The sequence below is a fragment of the Petaurus breviceps genome, unplaced genomic scaffold (assembly GCF_028583685.1).
Source record: "Petaurus breviceps papuanus isolate PSGF00001 unplaced genomic scaffold, PetGlider_PUasm1.0 139, whole genome shotgun sequence".
Taxonomy (NCBI): Eukaryota; Metazoa; Chordata; class Mammalia; order Diprotodontia; family Petauridae; genus Petaurus; species Petaurus breviceps.
In genome coordinates, this window is record NW_027185697.1 from 1 (window position 1) to 18,212 (window position 18,212).

The 18,212-nt window shown below is 40.8% G+C and overlaps 1 long non-coding RNA gene and 1 pseudogene across 1 annotated transcript; both read right to left on the minus strand.

Annotated features, from left to right (window-relative positions):
• Window positions 1-8,479: 8,479 nt before the first annotated feature.
• LOC138145910 (uncharacterized) lies at window positions 8,480-9,064 on the minus strand. Its single transcript, XR_011164340.1, has 2 exons — window positions 8,984-9,064; window positions 8,480-8,709 (listed from the first exon to the last, which is right to left on the minus strand). It is a non-coding gene; the product is annotated as an uncharacterized lncRNA (long non-coding RNA).
• Window positions 9,065-9,185: 121 nt separating this feature from the next.
• Window positions 9,186-9,700, minus strand: LOC138145516 (cofilin-1 pseudogene; annotated as a pseudogene).
• Between the last annotated feature and the right edge of the window lie 8,512 nt (window positions 9,701-18,212).

The window sequence follows — 18,212 nt, forward strand, 5'->3', positions numbered from 1 at the left end:
TGGAGACTGGGTCAGCACAATGGCTTCCTGGGAATCTAGGAAACCAACAAAATTAGAGGAAGGAAGGAACATGTGAATGTCCAATTTAAGGAATATGAATGAGGCGATTTTGTAAAGACCATGGAAATCACAAGTGACTGACAAGTAGTTGTATTTTTTGTGAACCTGAGATAAAACCATCTTTCCCTCAGCCCTCATAATGTTGCTTATATGGGTCCTGGTCATCCTGGTCAGGCCCCATCTGCCTGTGTTGTGCCTAAGCTTCTTCACCCACTGGATCTAGGAGTCATCAGGCTTCAAATGCCTGAAAACCTGTGACCTTCTAGGCCCTTCCCTGCTCTGCTGTGTCTTACCCTGAGCCCAGAGCACCAGTAGCCAGAGGAGCTGCCATGGGGACACCATCCTGGCCTTCAGACACCTGCACAGAGAGCACTCAGAGCCCTGGGAGGGCAGCAAGGAAGGAAGAAGCTTTTATATCCTGAGCAGGGCTCCCTGCAGGGCCCTTGGATCTCCATATGCAAAAGAGCCCCAGGTCTCCAGGAGCCTCTCCTCAGGGACCCTGTGAGCCACACTGAGTCACACTGGCTGGCGCTGCCTCTGGGGGAGGAGCCTCACTCTTTTCTGTCCCCAAATGTGTGACCTCAAGAACAAAGCCAAGAACATGGTTAGTGACTGATAAAAGAATGGCTGCAGATGGTGGTGGGTGAATGGAGGGGGGCTTCTCCTTGTGCCTCAGGACTATATTCCCCATAACCTGGAGAGAGCTCCAAGCCCTGGGGAGCTGACAGAGAATGCAGGTGCTCACAGCTTGTGGGAGTGGGGGTGCCTCCCCTGACTCTGCTCATAAACCTGCCTCACTGCCTCCCTCTGCTGGAGTAAGTGAGAATTCAAAGAGGCAGAAGGAGGGTCTGGTTCATGGACCTGGTTTCCCAGCCTGGTTCCTGGGAAAAGCCTGGTAGAGCCCCATTCCTAGGGTAATGGGTTGTGTCAGTCACTAGATGTCATCCCTGCAGTTGTTCTGAGCATTGGAGAAGTAAAGGTTACATCTGCCCTTGTCCCCATTTTCCCCTTCCAGACATGCCATGAAGGTGAGGGCCCATCCTCTGGTCCATCCCTTGTCTTGGCTGTGACTATTTCTAGAAACATACATCTGGGTACATCTCTGCTCAGTGTGAGACCATGAAGGTGAGGGTCACTAGCTCAGAAACACAGACCAGGAGGCTGGAGAGAGTCCTTCATTTCTGGGTAATCACTTCTATCCTGGGACATTGCAAAGGCTCCAGTTAGATCCCCCTGCCTCCAGTCTCTCTTCTCTCTAATCAATCAACAGTGGATGAATACATGACAAAGCACTTATGTTTTCCTTGTTTTTAAGAAATATTCTTCCAGTTATGTATTGAAAACCTATTTCCAGATTAATCATCTTGTGAAAGAAAACATGCACAGAAATAAAGGAAGACAGGATGCTTTTATCTGCCTTCAGACACCATCAGCTGAAAAAGAACTCCTTGTGCCATGTACAAAAAGCAAAGTGCAAAGTGCTGAGGATAAAAGGGAAAAGGAGAACCAGCCCATGCCCAAATGTCTCCTGATCCAATGAGGATGTGATACAATAATCATAATCGTTCAAATTATTGCTCAGCTTGCATTTTTGACTGCCTTAGGGCGCAAAGTATATTAAGTTTTATGTCCTATTTTCCTTATCATTGCACGAGCAGGTAGCCACGATTATTAGCTAAGAGCTCTAAAATGGGGTATTATATCCATTGTGTAGATGACACTGAGACAAAGCTGAATGACCTGATCAGGGTTGGTGCAGCTAGTAAAAGTCTGAGGTAGGATCTGATCTCAGGTCTTCCTGAATCCAGGTCCAGGCTCCATTCATTGAACCACTTAGGACATAGCCATATAGGTATTAATATAGACAAAGATTTCTCCAAATTTGGTTTGGTAAGATAAGCTTCCCATAACAGCCATTCCCCCTGTGCATCTTGACTCTTTCTCTAAAAGCTTCTATTGCTAGGGAACTGTCTTCAGCACTCAGAAGTTAGGCAGTGACTCAGGAACACAGCCAACATGAGTCAGAATCAGGACTTGATCCTGGTGTCTTGACTCTCAGGGCCCCTCCTGTCATGGACTGCTCAGTGTCCAGCACTAAGCGTGATCAGTGATGTGAATAAAAAATGACCAGACAATATGGGCAGTTCAAGGAAGAACCATGAACTCCATGTGATGATTCTTTCAACAAGGTTTTTAAAGATCAAGCAGACAAAGATTCAAGTACTCTTATCAATAGCTTAGTCTGTCATATCCTGGAGTATTCCTATTGTTATCTTAATCTGTCAAATCCTGGAAGTAGCTCAGAATTGGATAAGGCCTTGTTATCTATGCACCAAAAAGTCTTAGGAAAGGTCAATTAACTCCTGTCATATGCATTCACATACCAAAGCCATGATCATCAAGGACCTCTATGTAGAAACTGACCCCCAAGAATGAAATATTTTGGCTTACTACAAATTCCCCCTTTTTAAAGGCATATAAATCAATGGCTAAAGTTTTAATATTGTGCATCATAATTTGCATAATGCAAGTCCAAATATACATCAAACTATTATAATGATTTAATATAGGAAGCAGATGCATAGAGATTTTTTTCAATGTATCAATAATTGTTTTTTTTTTTTAACTCAGTCTGGGCAATCCCAGGAATCTCATTATGTTCAATATCTTAATAATTTGATTGAAAGCTTTTTATTTCCAAGGTGATTTTAGAATTATGCCATGTTCCCAATAAGCAAGCTCTGATCCTGTCCCATGTGGTGTTGGGATGAGAGGAATTATATAAGCTAGGGGTAACACAAATATATGTGTATTTATAATCACATCTAAGTAACAATTGAGTTTTTAGTACTTTTACCTCATATCTAAGCATAATACTAATTGTTGTAATAAATTGATCTTATGCAAAATATCCTTATTGTATCATGTTGTGTCTTAAAGGCTACAGAAACATTTTTTGATAATTCATGAACGTATTGTGCAGTTTGGATTACAAACACAGCAGTTGAAATCATTAACAACATTAGGACAGTGAATTTGCTACCAAGAAATCTGACAAACCTTTCCCCCCCTTTTTAAGACATCAGAAATTTTATGTAATGCACATACCTTTGATCTTTGATATCAAGCATAAGTGAAATTAGTTGAAAAAAAAAAGAGCAGGTAAAGATTGTTCAGGGGAAGCTAGGTGGTGCAGTGAATAGAGCACTGGCCCTGGATTCAGGAGAACCTGAGTTCAAATCCAGCTTCAGACACTTAACACACAAAAAAATAGCTGTGTGACCTTGGGCAAGTCACTTAACCCCAATTGCCCTCCAAAAAGCAAAAAAAAAAAAAAGATTGTTCAACAAGATCTCTACTAGATATATATTGAGCAAAAGTAAAATCAATGCAATTAACAATCCATACATAGATAAGTGTATCCATAATTACATTGGAGGAGTCTGGTCTTGAGTTTTCAAAACCAAGCTAACATTTTTTGCCAATTCATTCACAAATTAAGCAGTTTGTATCCCACTTAGTAGAGAAACAGAAGACACAGTTGCTGACATTAAGAGGGAGGCAATTAGTCCTGTGATTTAAAAAGTCCAAAAATCAGTTCTTATTAGAAAATCAGATATTTCTTGAAGTGCAGGCTTCTCTGAAGTCTGTCATTGGGTAATGTTCTATTAGAAGGCTGTATCATCCTGGGAAAATGTGGGGATGCCAAGCCATTTCCTCTTGGGTTGTCCTCTTTGTTTCGGCATCTGGGAGGTGATTTGTGGAACACGTCTAGACAGCATCTAAAAATATAAGCAAAACCTTGCTTCTACATAATTAAGGGGCAGCTCTTTTCCATTGCTTTATTTGGGAATATGTACTTTTTCAAATTGTTATTCTGCTGATGTATACCCATTTTTAATGATGCTTAAAAAATTTAGGGTATATAAGGCAGTAGCTAATTGCCCTTGTGGTGTATTGGTCCAAATCCAAATGCTCTTTTTATTTTTGTAAATAGGTTTCACAGAAAGATTGAAATGATTTGTCAGTGTAGGCAGGGGCGTTATTGGTTTTTATTTCTTTAGGGGTACCTTAGAGTGAAAAACAATTCTTCCCCTTACTTAATTGCATGTGTAATCATATAAAACTGAAGGACAATAATTTTGCTCTGCCCATGTAATGTAGCCTTATTAAGTTAAATGAATGGGAGGTTTCACAGTTATAAAGAAACAGAAAATGATTAAAATGTTTTTAGGCTTTAAATTTTTTTTTTGATGGAAATATAGTCATTGACTGTTACCTTTTCATTTCCGAGGGATGTTACAGGGAGAGGACTCTCCATTATTTAAATACATGATTACATAGTATCTTATATCAGGGAAAAAATATTCCAAAAAGCCAATTCTTGAAGAAATGACAACAATAAAAATTAAATTAGAGGCTTCTAGTAATACGCTGAAAGTTTACTTTCCCATTTCTCATTCACTTTAAATAGGTATGTGAGTCATAGTTATGATAAATTATTAATCTTCAATCTAAAAAAACTACAATACCAACATATGACTCAAAAAATTAAATTCGAGTTTTAGATTCAAGAAAACTAAGCTTTTCTTGTTCAAATTTCTTAGATCACAACTTTAAACTGTGCTTGATATTACTTATCTCACTGTATGTGCAAATTCTTATGAATGTAAATATCTAGTGGTTGATTTTCTCAGTTCTTATTTAGCTTTAAACAGCAAAGATTACCCAGACTTCAAAGTTACATACAAAGTTGCATACATACAAAAGTGTATGAGAAAAAAGTGTTCACTTGTCACATGGACATATTGTAAATTTCTAAAGGTGGGATAAGAAGTGACATCCATTTTCCAAAGACTATTAGGTTTTAAACTTGTAGAATTAATAGATGTGGAAGAGGGGGAAGGTATATGAGGAAGGCATTTTGTGTATGATTTAACTATTTGCCTGGCCTGTTCTTGTGAAATTACTTAATTAACATCCTTGCATTTTGAATGAAAAGATAAAGGAAGAAGTGTAGGGTAAATTTTATGTTGTTAATTTATCAGCCACAGCACCTCTCAGCCAAATGGGCCCGGGGAGAGATGCATAAGAGCAAATGCAAGAAATCCAAAAAGGACCATCTCCACCTCTAACCACTTGTTGCAACTGAAAAAAAAAACAACTGATGTAAGTTTTGATTATTGAAATCTGTCTCAGTGTTCCTTACAGTATAAAAACAATATATAAAAATGTTGAGGGATTGAGGCTGTTCTTTTTTTTCAAATGCTTTATTAACTTCTGATTTACATCATTCATTTCTGCCAGATTTTGAGTTACAAATTTTCTCCCCGTTTTTCCCCTATCTACCGCCCCAAAATAGCAGTCCCACAGGACATCTCCTCCAATCTACTCTCTCCCATGTTTTCTCCCATACCCCTTTTGACTTTTCCAGTGAATCTCTATGCCCCAGTGCCTGTATATCTTATTTCCCAATTACATGTAAAATAGTATTAATAATAGTGTATATATATACATATATATGTATTTGAATATTTGATTTTAAAACTTTGAATTCCAGATTCATTCCTTTCCTCCCTTGTCACCCACCCTTACTGGGAAGATAAGCAGTTCAGTATAGGTTGTATGCGTGGCTAATGCAAAACATTAACATAGTAAATATATTGTAAAAGACTGACTATATTTCCCTCCCTCCTAATCCCACCTCCCACTTGTTCTATTCTCTACTTTGATCCCATCCTTTTTCAAAAGTGAGTGCTTCCAACTTCCCTCTCCCCCAGCCTGCCCTCCTTTCCATCATCCCCCCTCTCATTCCCTCCCCCCCTACTCTCCTGGAGGGCGAGATACCCTATTTAGTGTGTATTTCATTCCCTTCTTAAGCCAAATTCAATGGGAATAAGGTTGACCCATTCCCTTTTGCCTTCCTGTTCTTCCCCTCCATTGTAACCATTTTCCCTTGCCTCTTCTGTATGAAATAGTTTACCCCATTCTGTCTCTCCCCATCTCCTCTCATTATATTCCTCTCTCACCTCTTAATTTCATCTTTTAAGTATCATCCCTTCCTGTTAAATTGGTCCTGTGCCCTCTATCAATGTATACCTGTAAACATATATACACACATTGACATATGTATTCATATGGCTATATACCCTCACATATAGACATATATATGTGTATATATATATATATATTTCTAATCCCTTCAACTACTGAGAAAAGTTTCATAAGTTACAATTATTGTTTTTCCATGTAGGAATGTAAGTAGTTCAACTTTGATAAGTTCCTTATGATTTCTTTTCCCTGTTTACCTTCTCATGCTTCTCTTGCTTCTTGTATCTGGATGTCAAATTTTCTGTTCAACTCTGGTTTTTTCAGCAAGAATGCTTGAAAGTCCTCTATTCCACCGAATGACCATATTTTCACCTGAAACATGATACTCAGTTTTGCTGGGTAGGTGACTCTTGGTTTTAATCCCAGCTCCTTTGACCTCCAGAATATCATATTCCAAGCCCTTTGATCCCTCAGTGTAGAAGCTGCCAGATCCTGGGTTATCCTGATTGTGTTTCCACAATATTCAAATTGTTTCTTCCTGGCTACTTGTAATATTCTCTCCTTAATCTGGGAATTCTGGAACCTGGCTATAATATTCCTAGGAGTTTTCTTTTTGGGATCTTTTTCAGGAGGTGATGGGTGGATTCTTTCAACCTCTATTTTGCCCTCTGGTTCTAAAACATCAAGGCAGTTTTCTTTGAGAACTTCCTGGAGGATGATTTCTAGGTTCTTACTTTGATCATGGCTTTCAGGTAGTCCAATAATTTTTAAATTATCTCTCCTGGGTCTATTTTCCAGGTCAGTGGTTTTTCCCATGAGATATTTCACATTGCCTTCTATTCTTTTATTTGTTTGGATCTGTTTAACAGCATCTTGATTTCTCATAAAGTCACTAGCTTCCATTTGCTCCAATCTAATTCTGAAGCCATGATTCTCCTCATTGAGCTTTTGAGATTCTTTTTCCATCTGGCAAATTTGGCTTTTTAAGGCATTCTTCTCCTCATTGTCTTTTTGAGCCTCTTTTGCCATTTGAATTAGTCTATTTTTTAAGGTGTGATTTTCCTCAGTCAGGCTGTTGACTCTCATTTCATAATTTTCTTGCATTGTTCTCATTTCTCTACCCAATTTTTCCTCCAGTGCTCTTATCTGCTTCTTAAGGTCCTCTATGGAGGCTGTTCTTTTAAAAGACAATACAATAGTAAACATTTCATTCTTTTGGGTAGATGAAAAGGAAGTGGAAATAACTCTTTTAACTATCTGTTTATTTGAGGCCTTAGTAAAAGCCTTATCCCCCTTTTTAAAAGAAGAGAGAAGGATGTTATTTATCAGGAAGGGTCTTCTTAGATTAGCATTTCAATTTGGGCTTTAACTGGATATGCTGAATATGGATAAGGGAGAGTCTAAGCTGATAACTGCAGGTTGTCTTTTGCTAAGTTTAGGGGAACTGGGGGTTGGGTCTCCCCTTATAGTAGTGAGCTGGTGTATTACAATCTCTTAATTTTATATATGAACTTACCCAATTTATATCTTCTAATAATTTTCAAGTCATTTCTTCGAATTACTATTTTTTAAGGCTTAATAATTTTACCTCTCATTTTATGTCCTAAGTAATTGTATGGAGGTTGCAAGTGAATTTTTTCCAGGGCTAAGACAAACCCACATTGAGATAAACTAACCTGAGTGTCTTGAAGTATTTGTTGCAAAACCACTTTTGAAGGATGTGCACACTAGGTGGTATTCATATATAATGGATAAGATATGCACGCAGATATTAATCTCTTATAGTTTTAATGCCTGTGGAACAAATTTCTGGCACATTGTTGGACTATTTTTATCCCTTGTGGGCGCACCTTCCCTTGAAAATGTTCATGGGGAGCTCTTTAATTAGTTGATGGAAGCAAAATACTAACAATTCGTCTTTATGTAATGGGATAGTTTTAAAACAATCTTTTAAATAAATTATCTACAAAGGCCATTCTTTTGAAATCATAGAAGGAGCAGGGAGGCCTGGTTGAAGGCCTTCCCATAGTCTATCCTTCCATCTGAAAAAGGTTTAGTTAAAGGGGACAAACAAATAGTAATATAGAATTACAACATTCATTCATTGTTCCCTTAAGGCTAGCTTTATTACTTGTACATGGAGTACATTTTTGACTAGAGTCCTGACTGACAAACAAAAGGATGAAAGAGCTTAAGTACATTCTAGGACCATCTCAATTAGAGGTGGCTGAGCTACACAAATTTATGATTCCCATAATGGTTTAATCATTGTATGAGAAAGGAATTTTCTTAATTGGATAAACAGTAAATACAATAAAAACAAGAAAGATGACAAAGTGTCGATTGAAATTATGATCCAGAATATCTGTTTGTTTGTTTTTTTTTTTTTGAGCAGCTCACCTTGTCTTTATTTGTCTTTTTTTAAGTTGAACTTTCCTTTTACTGGCCACATGAGTAACTGGGGGAGGGGGGAGGGGGATCTCCACAACATTCCATTTATACACAAAACTAAACAAGGAGCGCAAAGCCACTATTGCGGTTAAAAGTTGGCAGCACCGGGGAAGGGGGAAAACTGGGGGTGTCAGTTAAAAAAAAATACTGGCCTCCCCCCCATCTGGGCATCCGGGGGGGAACCTTGGTCTGCTACAACTCAAGAGGAATGAGAATATCAAAGGCGGCTTGGGAAGGCCAGAGCCACTGGGGTGAAGTGGGGGAGGTCAGGGGTCGGGGGCGGTTTGGCAAATGGGTGAAGGGATTGCCCTGCCCCTGCTAGGATTCCCCCAGCCCCTCGGGTCTGGCAGGAAGGGGGCAGCCTGCTCCCGCACTGGGCTCGGGCAGCCCCAGCAGGGGGGACCAGAGGTGGGAGACTCACAAGGGCTTCCCCTCCAGGGAAATCACGGCATTGCCCCCCAGTTTCTCAGCCAGAGTACAGCGGTCCTTCACTTCCTCGTAATTCGTGTTTGATTCCTGCGGGATGGAAAGAACAGGGGAGGGGGGTCAGCCCCACCCTCGCTACAGGTAAAAACCCGACCTGGAGCTTCCAAGGTCCCACAACGGTCAGGCAGGCTCCCGGCTCAGTTCTTCAGACCCCTTGGGCGCCAGAGGGCGAGGCCGTGGGACATGCCACCTCTCACACCTGCCCGCGCACACACACCTGTCAGTTTCTTCTTGATGGCGTCCTTGGAGCTGGCGTAGATCATTTTGCTCTTGAGGGGGGCGCCAGCTCCTCCTTCTTGCTCTCCTTGGTCTCGTAGGTGGCGTCGTAGAGCGCGTGGCGGCAGTCCTTGTCCGGCAGCATCCTGACGAAGGCGGTGTCCGGGTCGTCCGCGGTCTGGCCCACGTCGCCCACCAGGATCTCCTTGCCCTCCTCCAGCACGATGTTCGTGTCCTCGCTCAGGCGGAACAGCACCGCCTTCTTGCTTCTTCACCTCCTCTGGGGGGTCGAGGACTTGCGCACCTTCATGGCGTTGAACACCTTGATCACGCCGTCCGAGACAGCCACGCCGGAGGAGCCAGGGAGGGAGGGTGAGGGAGGAAACGAGGGCCACAGGAGAGGAGGGAGTCGCTCCTTCACCGCCGCTGCCTGGAGCCGACTGAACCTATCTGTGTTTTCTTTATCATTAACAATTCATAATATGGTATATGCCCAGAAAATTTTAAGAAAAGAAAAGTCCCATCACTAAAGTCAATGCCTTGAATTGAGGGTCTTGTCCTTAAGGGCCATAAAGCAGGCCTTGTTAATATAAGGATAGGTATTCTCAGAGACAAAGCTGGGTCGGTTTGGAAATTATGATCTCTGGATGCCTGTTTTAAATTCTACTCCCAGCCTTATCTGGGCTCTGGAGTGGCTGACATAGAAAGAGAGCTTTTTTTTGGTAAAATGAGACAGAGCAGCCTGTTTGATTAATTCAGATTTTAGCCAAAATAAAATATTAAATGATTATCAGAGGTCAGTGAACATTCTCTATTTTCCTGACTAATTACTTAACAAAACTAATTTAGGTATCACAAAGTGTTTTAGCCAAAGGAGAGAAGAAAAAATATACATTAATTGAATCTCAAATAATTAAAAGCTGATCATTGTATTTTTTTTTTAAAGCAATCGGGGTTAAGTAGCTTGCTCAAGGTTACAGGGCCAGGTGTTTCTGGGTGGGTGCTAAGTGTCTGAGCCCGGGATTTGATCTCCAGGTCTCTCTCAACACTGGAGCTGGTGCTCTTACTCGCTGTGCTACCTGGCCGCCCCTCATCATTGTATTTTTAAAAGCTATTAGTTCCAAAATTCCTTTAGTCAATGGGAATATCTTAAGGTGAGTTTTAAGTGGTTTGTAGAAACTTCTGTACAGTTTCTAATTTTAGGTAAAAAATGTTAAATTTTCCAATAAACTAACATAAAAAGAGTTCATATCCCTTACTGATTACTTAGTCTTATCATAGGAATCAGGACTAAGAAGAAAAAGAGTAGGAATATGTGAATGTGGTCTGAAGGGAGCCAAAACATCTGACCCAGGAATGAGGCTGGTCCTAGATAGGTTTGCTCTGGGTTTTCCCCATGGCCAGTGCAAAGTAACTGGTCTTGATTTTTTCTCTTGAGAAGTGGCCATTATCAGAGCCTTTCTGATATCCTGTGATATCCTGGGGGGTGGGGGTGGTTGTACCCTGTTCTGGGATTATTGCCAGATGTTTGCTGCCTTTTATACATTTTTATACATTTTTCTGTACTATACTATGGGACCTGGTTATCTTCAAGGCCTAATAGTTGACATCATTACTTTACTGAACAGAGTATTAAGAAAACCAAGTGACCTATAATTACCTTCTTTGTTTAACTTCTCTATAAAAACCTTGCTCATGGCATCAATAAATGGATTGCTTGACAATCATGCCTGGACCATGTTTACACATCACATGTTCTCGGGCTAGTGTGTCAGTTTAGAGCTGACTTAAGAAACTACTCAAGATATCTCTACAATCCACAGTGAATAGAACACCGGCCCTGGAGTCAGGAGGACCTGGGTTCAGATCTGGTGTCAGACACTTTACACAAAAATTAGCCATGTAACCTTGGGCAAGTCACTTAACCCCAACTGCCTAAAAAAAAAAAAAGATATCCCTACAGCGGGCTCCTGGAACAGGGATGGGAAAGAAGATACGAAGAAAGTGGTTTCCTCGGAACCCCAGAGAAAAGAAATCCTCTCAGAAGAGGTACCTCAGTGATGTGGTAAGAGGTTAAGGAAGTGATAGTTTGCTTTTAGATTTAGCAGTTTCAGGGCTAAATAAGGACTGTGCCCCCTAGGGGAAAGCTTTTAGGAGTTTTAGAGCTAAAAGAGTCACCAGGCTAAGTGGTAGATGAGAGACTAGAAACAATAAGCAAGTGAGCCAGGTCTCAGTAAAAAGCTGTCAGGAGAAAATGGGACAGGTACAAAGTGAAAGTAGAGACTGAGAATATTATCTAAGACTGTTAAAAAGAATAGTAAAAGAAAACTGGGAACCAGCCAATGTTGTGACGGGTTTTCCCCATCCCCCCCACCTCAAGGAAGTGAATAGACTGCCAGGTCAGCTCCACCCTCCCCACTGGGTCTCCGCCCTTTCCAGTCAGCTCACCTGCATAGAAGTGGGCAAGCTTTTGGGTCAGGCAAGGGAGTTTCAAGGTGTGTACTGACCAATCACTGCTTACGTAAGGCCCCCTTTATAAGCTGAGGTTTTGCCCCAGATCGGGGCTGTTGCTGGCTGCTGCTACTGCTATTGCTGTACCTGGGACAATAACTGCTCAGCCCGCCACGTGGCCTGATCAGCCAACATGGCGTTTTAATAAAAGGTTCATTCTAAAATTATTACTTGGGTCTTGCTCGCATTAATCAAGGTACAGCACCAAGAGACAGAGGAGTGCGAGATTCATGGAGGAAAGACTCCAGCATTTCACCATTTCTGCCTTTTTTCTATGGAATATATTAATGATATGTTTAACATCAGAAAGGAAAGTGCCAAAGGAAGCTCAAAACATTCAGTGTAATGCAGCTGTCTCTATTAGAAACAGATAAAAACAAAAGTATCAAGTAAGTCTTTCCTGGCCTGCAGTGCCAAGTAACTGTTTTAATTTTTTCAGGAGATCTCCTACCATTTCTGTAAGCTTTGGATCCATTCTGTTATTCTCCGTATCTATTCTGCTTAGTTTTTGTATCTTTGGGTGAATGAGTGTGTGAGAGTAATTTGTCATTCTATAAGATTTAATACGCTGCTGAACTGCAGAACTTTCCGTGAAATGTTGTTATCTCTTTCACTCCCCCTCTCCCTTTTTTCTCACCAGAAAACAAAGTATTTTATTATTTTACAGGTTATAAAATGGTTATGGTAAGTTGAAGAGTGTAGGAGCAGTGTCAGGTTAGAATTACAAAGAAAGAAGGTAGGTGTGGTTTTAAAAGAAGCTTTAACAAAAGTCCATCAAAAAAAGATGACAGGAGGAAAAGCAAGTAAGTTTAAGTATGTAGCAATGAAAGAAACATGGGCAGAAAGTGTAAGAGAGCTATAAATTATTTGCATGAAAGCTGTGAACAGAAATTTTAAGGTTTTTAAAAGCTTGATGATCTCTTTCTCTCATTCAACTCTGGCCAAGTTGGGTGCCAACAAGGAGATAAGGGACTTTTCCCCTCATATCAAAGAGGCAAAAAGACCAGCATTTCACCCTTTCCTGCCTCACCTATTAGAGAAAATATTTTGTGTATTGGAATGCTACTAAAAATCAATTTGAACTTATTCATTTTAGGGAATGTGAAAAAGTGAATTAACGTCACTCCTAACTTGATGCTAAGATAAGTTAGAATTTCTTATACTAATTGGCATTTAGGCATATTGGAATATTGCTAAGATTTGATAAAGAAACATTTAAAAGGTGAAAGCTTCAGGCTCCCCAGTTTCAGGGAAGTGGGAAAAGGCACACCTCTGGGATTTCTTCAGAGTCCCAATCCCTCGGGTTGAAAGCATTCACTCTCTAAGAAATTTTTAGGAATAAACATAACACTGAAGTAAAAGTTAAATTAGCTGAAAATATTTTACAAAATTTATTAAAGTCTATGTCCTAGATCAGATTAAAAGAGAGAGTGCTGTAGAAATAATAAGGGCTTTAAGTTACCCTCCCAATCTGACTAAAGGGAGAAAGCATAATAAATCTATCAAGGACCCTACTAGCAAGAGCCTTGAGGCATCCTGAAGCTCATACATTTTTTATACAAGCAGATGAACCTCTCCATTCAAACTTCTCATTCCACAATGAGACTCTGCAGCTGTGAGAAGAGAAAAATTTCTGCATTTAATACAACCAATTTTTTATTAATGGTTTTTGCAAGTGATGATTTGGAAATGCAATTAATGTCATTGTCAATTGAGTTATTTTTTGTTTTAATTCTAAAAAAAAACCCTGAAAATTGTTCATTGGTTAATTTATGTAGAAAGGAGGAGACTGGGTGAAAACTTTATTTTTGAATAATTCTGCTCTTTCAGAATGTTCCTCCTCCATATGTGAGAGTTATCAACACAGGGGAATAAGCATTAACCCCCCAGTCTCTCCTGCTTAGAATCCATATCAATCTTACTTATGCTGTAAAATTGACAAAAGCCCATGATCTGGGAATTCTGGAACCTGCTTATAATATTCCTAGGAGTTTTCTTTTTGGGATCTTTTTCAGGAGGTGATCGGTATATTCTTTCAACCTCTATTTTGCCTTCTGGTTCTAAAACATCAGGGAAATTTTCCTTGAGAATTTCTTGGAGGATGATTTCTAGGTTCTTTCTTTTATCATGGCTTTCTGGTAGTCCAATAATTTTTAAATTATCTCTCCTGGATCTATTTTCCAGGTCAGTGGTTTTTCCCATGAGATATTTCACATTGCCTTCTATTCTTTCATTTGTTTGGATCTGTTTAACATCACCTTGATTTCTCATAAAGTCACTAGCTTCCCTTTGCTCCATTCTAAATCTCAGGGAATGATTCTCCTCATTGAACTTTTTCGGTTCTTTTTCCATCTGGCAAATTCGACTTTTTAAGGCATTCCTCTCCTCATTGCCTTTTTGAGGCCTCTTTTGCCAATTGAGTTAGTCTATTTTTTAAGGTGTGATTTTCCTCAGTCAGGCTGTTGACTCTCATTTCATAATTTTCTTGCATCGTTCTCATTTCTCTTCCCAATTTTTCCTCTACTTCTCTTATCGGTTTCTTAAGGTCCTCTCTGGCCTGTAACCAGCTCATATTTTCCTTTGAAGCTTTTGGTGCAGGAGTTCTGATTTCACTGTCTTCCTCCTGTTCCATGCTTTGCTCCTTTTTGTCCCCAAAGTAGGAGTCTAATGTTGGATTCTTCTGTTTGCTTTGCTCCCTTTGCCTGGTCATGTCACCCCTCAGTCACTTGACCCCTGGGCTTTTTGCCACAGTAGGACTCTGCCACCAGACAGGGGAGCTTTCATCCCAAACACTGGGGTTTCCTCAGCTGCTGGAGGTATTAGTTGGGTGCCCTCTCTGAAGCCTCCACACACTCTGGCAAGCTGGTCACACACGCCAGGACCTCCACCCTAGACTGCAATCCAGATCCAACCAGGTTAAAGCAAGAGGGATTACCCCTCAGACTGGTCACTTGGTCCCACTACAGTCTGCAGGCCAGGAGCTGAAGCTGCAACATGGCACTGGCTGAGCTAAGCCGGCTCAGCTGCTTCTCACCCTGGGGGCAAAAGCAAATGCACTCTCAGCTATTGGTCCCTAAGTCCACAGTGCACTGACCTCTCACTTTGTCCTTCACATCTATTTGTTAATAAATCTGGAAACGGCCACAGCTGCTGGTGATCTGGAGTCCCTACGGCAGGGTGGCTGGTCAGGCCCACCCTGGGGCTAAAACCTCCAACTCACATGGGTCTGGACCCCGCTCACTCACAGAGCTCTTCGTTAGCGAATTCCTGCTGGCCTGCCGGACTGTCTTCAGTGGGAGGTTAGCTTCTCTGTGTCATTTTGTGGGTTCTGTAGCTCCAAAGTTTGTTCAGAGTCCCCTTTTGCATGGATTGGGGAAGGTGGAAGCTGGAGCCTCCGGGAGGTCATGTTTCTACTCCGCCATCTTGACCCCACCCCCAAAATGAAATTCTTCATGTAGGAGAAATCTAGTAAACCTTTATTGTTTATTACAGCTCTATGGGAATAAAAAAATTAATTGTAATTGTCTATGAGCCATTCATTTACTATACATTTTTTGACTAAAACATTTTTAATATCTAAAGAATTCTGCAATCAACTAGAAAATTAGTATGTTAATAATATTTTGAGGATTTATGTTACTTAAAGACATTTTGCTATACCTTTTTGAATAACACTTAGTGATACCTAAAGAATTCCACAATTATCTAGAAATTCAGTTTTTTATCATACTTTGGGAATGTATGTTATTTAAGAAAATTTTTATACCAACTTAGTCTTAATAATCTTGATTTTAAAAGTCTGTTTTGCTCTAAAATATACACAGAGCTATTAAGTTATAAAATTTTAACTAATTTTTTTCTTTTCTCTCACAAAAGTTTGATGATCATTTATAAATCTTAACACTAGAAATATAGCTTACTATATTGATTCTAATCATAAAGTTATTACTCACTTTACTTCTGCTTATAGTACAAAGCTTTTAGCTATGGTATTACTGTTAAATGATTTTTTTCTTTTCCCTTTAATATTGAGTCAGAGTGCAAATATTCAGTGTACATATGCCAACATATTTGATACTGTTAAACTTAAACACACTCAGAATACAAATCTTTTTAACCTTTTTCAGAAGTTATAAGCTCTTATAAGATAGAAGCCACTACCTATATTGCAGTTCATTCTTCACTTCCTAGACCTCTTTATCTAAATAATGGGACTATTAATCAAAAGTTCAAGTTTTTTCTGCACTGTCCCCCTCTGTGTGTGTACACACACACACACACACATACTCTCACACACACAGAGTCAAGTTAATAAAAAGAGAAACACAGACATTCTGTGCTATAGTTAAAATGAACACACTGACATTCCTTTATCTTATTGTGTTTACAATCTATCCCATTGAGAAATTCCTTTCTCATATCAGGGTTAACACACATGAGGAGACTAGTTTGGGGCTGAAAATTTGAAACTCAAGGCACTGTGGAACTAAATGTTGTAAACTAAAAGTAAATAAACAAATCAAATTTAGAAATGAAAAAAAAAGTTTCTGATAACATGTCCTGGTGGCAACATATTAAGGCTCCTATTACTGCAGATTAGCAAGGAATTCAAGATGGAACCAACTTTGGTTGATAACTTTTATAATGAGATGAAAGGTCATTTGGATAGGCTCATGTCAGCAAAAGGGGGGTTGGCTCGCAGTCATTCCGCAATCACTGACTCATGAGGGCTAACAGGAACAGAGAGATGGGGTTGAAGTGATACGAAAACTCAAAAAGACAAGTTATAGGGACCCCTTAAACTTCCTTTACATTTGCAATGTGACAAATAGCAGAGAGTGCCAAAGCAGCAGACTGGGTGATGCCTTTCCCCACATTGACTGCCTTATAGACTGGAAAAGGTGCATTTTATAGGTTTGTTTTTCTGCATTCCTGTGAGGTTTCCATGCAGTAATACATGGTCAAGTTTTGTAAAGTTTCCAGACACAGCTGAGTAATAGGTATACTCCATCCTAATCTCATTCAGATTACTCCAGGAGTCCATCATATCTAACTTTTCTAAAATTCCATTCCTTTCCTTAATTGTAGATTTGTCTAGGCCTGACAGATCTAAATGGAAGACTCCTAAGTTTGCTAAAATAATTAGGAAATGTAGATATACATGTTTACATGTGTATGTATGTATGTAGGTAGGTATGTGTACACATGTCCCTGAATGCACTATGGTGGCAACTAGTAGTCCCTAAGAGTTTGGGTGGCCTATAATAGTTAGTGTTCAATAAGCTAGATACCTTGTTAAGGGCTGGAGATTCAAAGACAAAAGTGGAAGGACAGTCTTTGTCCTCTGATGGAAAGGGACAGCACAGGAAAAGAAGTTGAAAAGAGAGGGAGGATCAGAGGAGCCCCCAGACACTGGAGCAGACACTTGAGGGTAGAGCAGTCAGTCAGAAGTCTCAAAGTCCTGGAGCCAAGTGAGAGATGAGGAGAGGGGGCAGTCAGAGGCCATGGCTCCACCCAGGGTGTTGGGGGATGCATGGGGGAGAATTGAGAGGGAAAGAGGCTTAGAAAAACTCTGTCAGGACTGAGTTAGAGAACCAATTGTCCATCAGTACAAGGATGGCCATGGAGTGAGAGCCCACACTATGAATAAAGGGGCTAAAATGAAGATTTGTGACTCAGGCCTGGGAGGTGATGAGGATATCCCGGTAAGTGCTCCATAAACTTGTGAACCAAAGTGCGGTGCATTCAGTCTGATAGGAGGGTGGCTCTCTAACTCAGGAAGAGTTCACACCATTCAGGGAGGGCCAATGTCTTTAAGGGGAATGAAAGAAGGGGGAGGGAAGGGAGTAACAAGGTCCCTGGTGCTGAGGTGCCAGGCTCATGTGGTTCAACAAAGCACTGACTCAGTTTCTGCAGAACATATTGGGGGACAGGACTAGGAGGTGGGGAGGACTCCTGGGACCCTCAGGGGGAGCCAGTGCTGGAATCTAGTAGGGAAGCAGCCCAGGGGCTGAGGGGGGCTGGGCAGGGGCTTGGAGGCCTGCTGCCGACCTATCCTTGCAGGGGCCAGATAAATCTCTCACCTGGAGCTGGGCTCACAGAGACAGAGAACATCTGTTCCTGGAGGGAAGGCTGAAAGCAGGCCTCCTGGGTCCTGGGGACAGTGGGCCCAGTGGTAAACCTGGAGGGGTGACCCAGATCTGGGAAGAGATGGGCACCTGGACATGCGTGGGGGCTGGTCTTCTGGGAAATGTAGTTCGGGCTTGAAGTGACCAGGGATTGAGGATAATGGGCAGGGCAAGGCCCATGTGGGGTCCCCTGTGGATTCTCATTGGCAGAATCCAAGGTGGGATCTGTACTTTCATACTGAGAAGCCTGAACCTTCAGCACTGAAAATGAGGGTGGGGTAAGGATGGGGCAGAGCAGGGGAGGTGTAG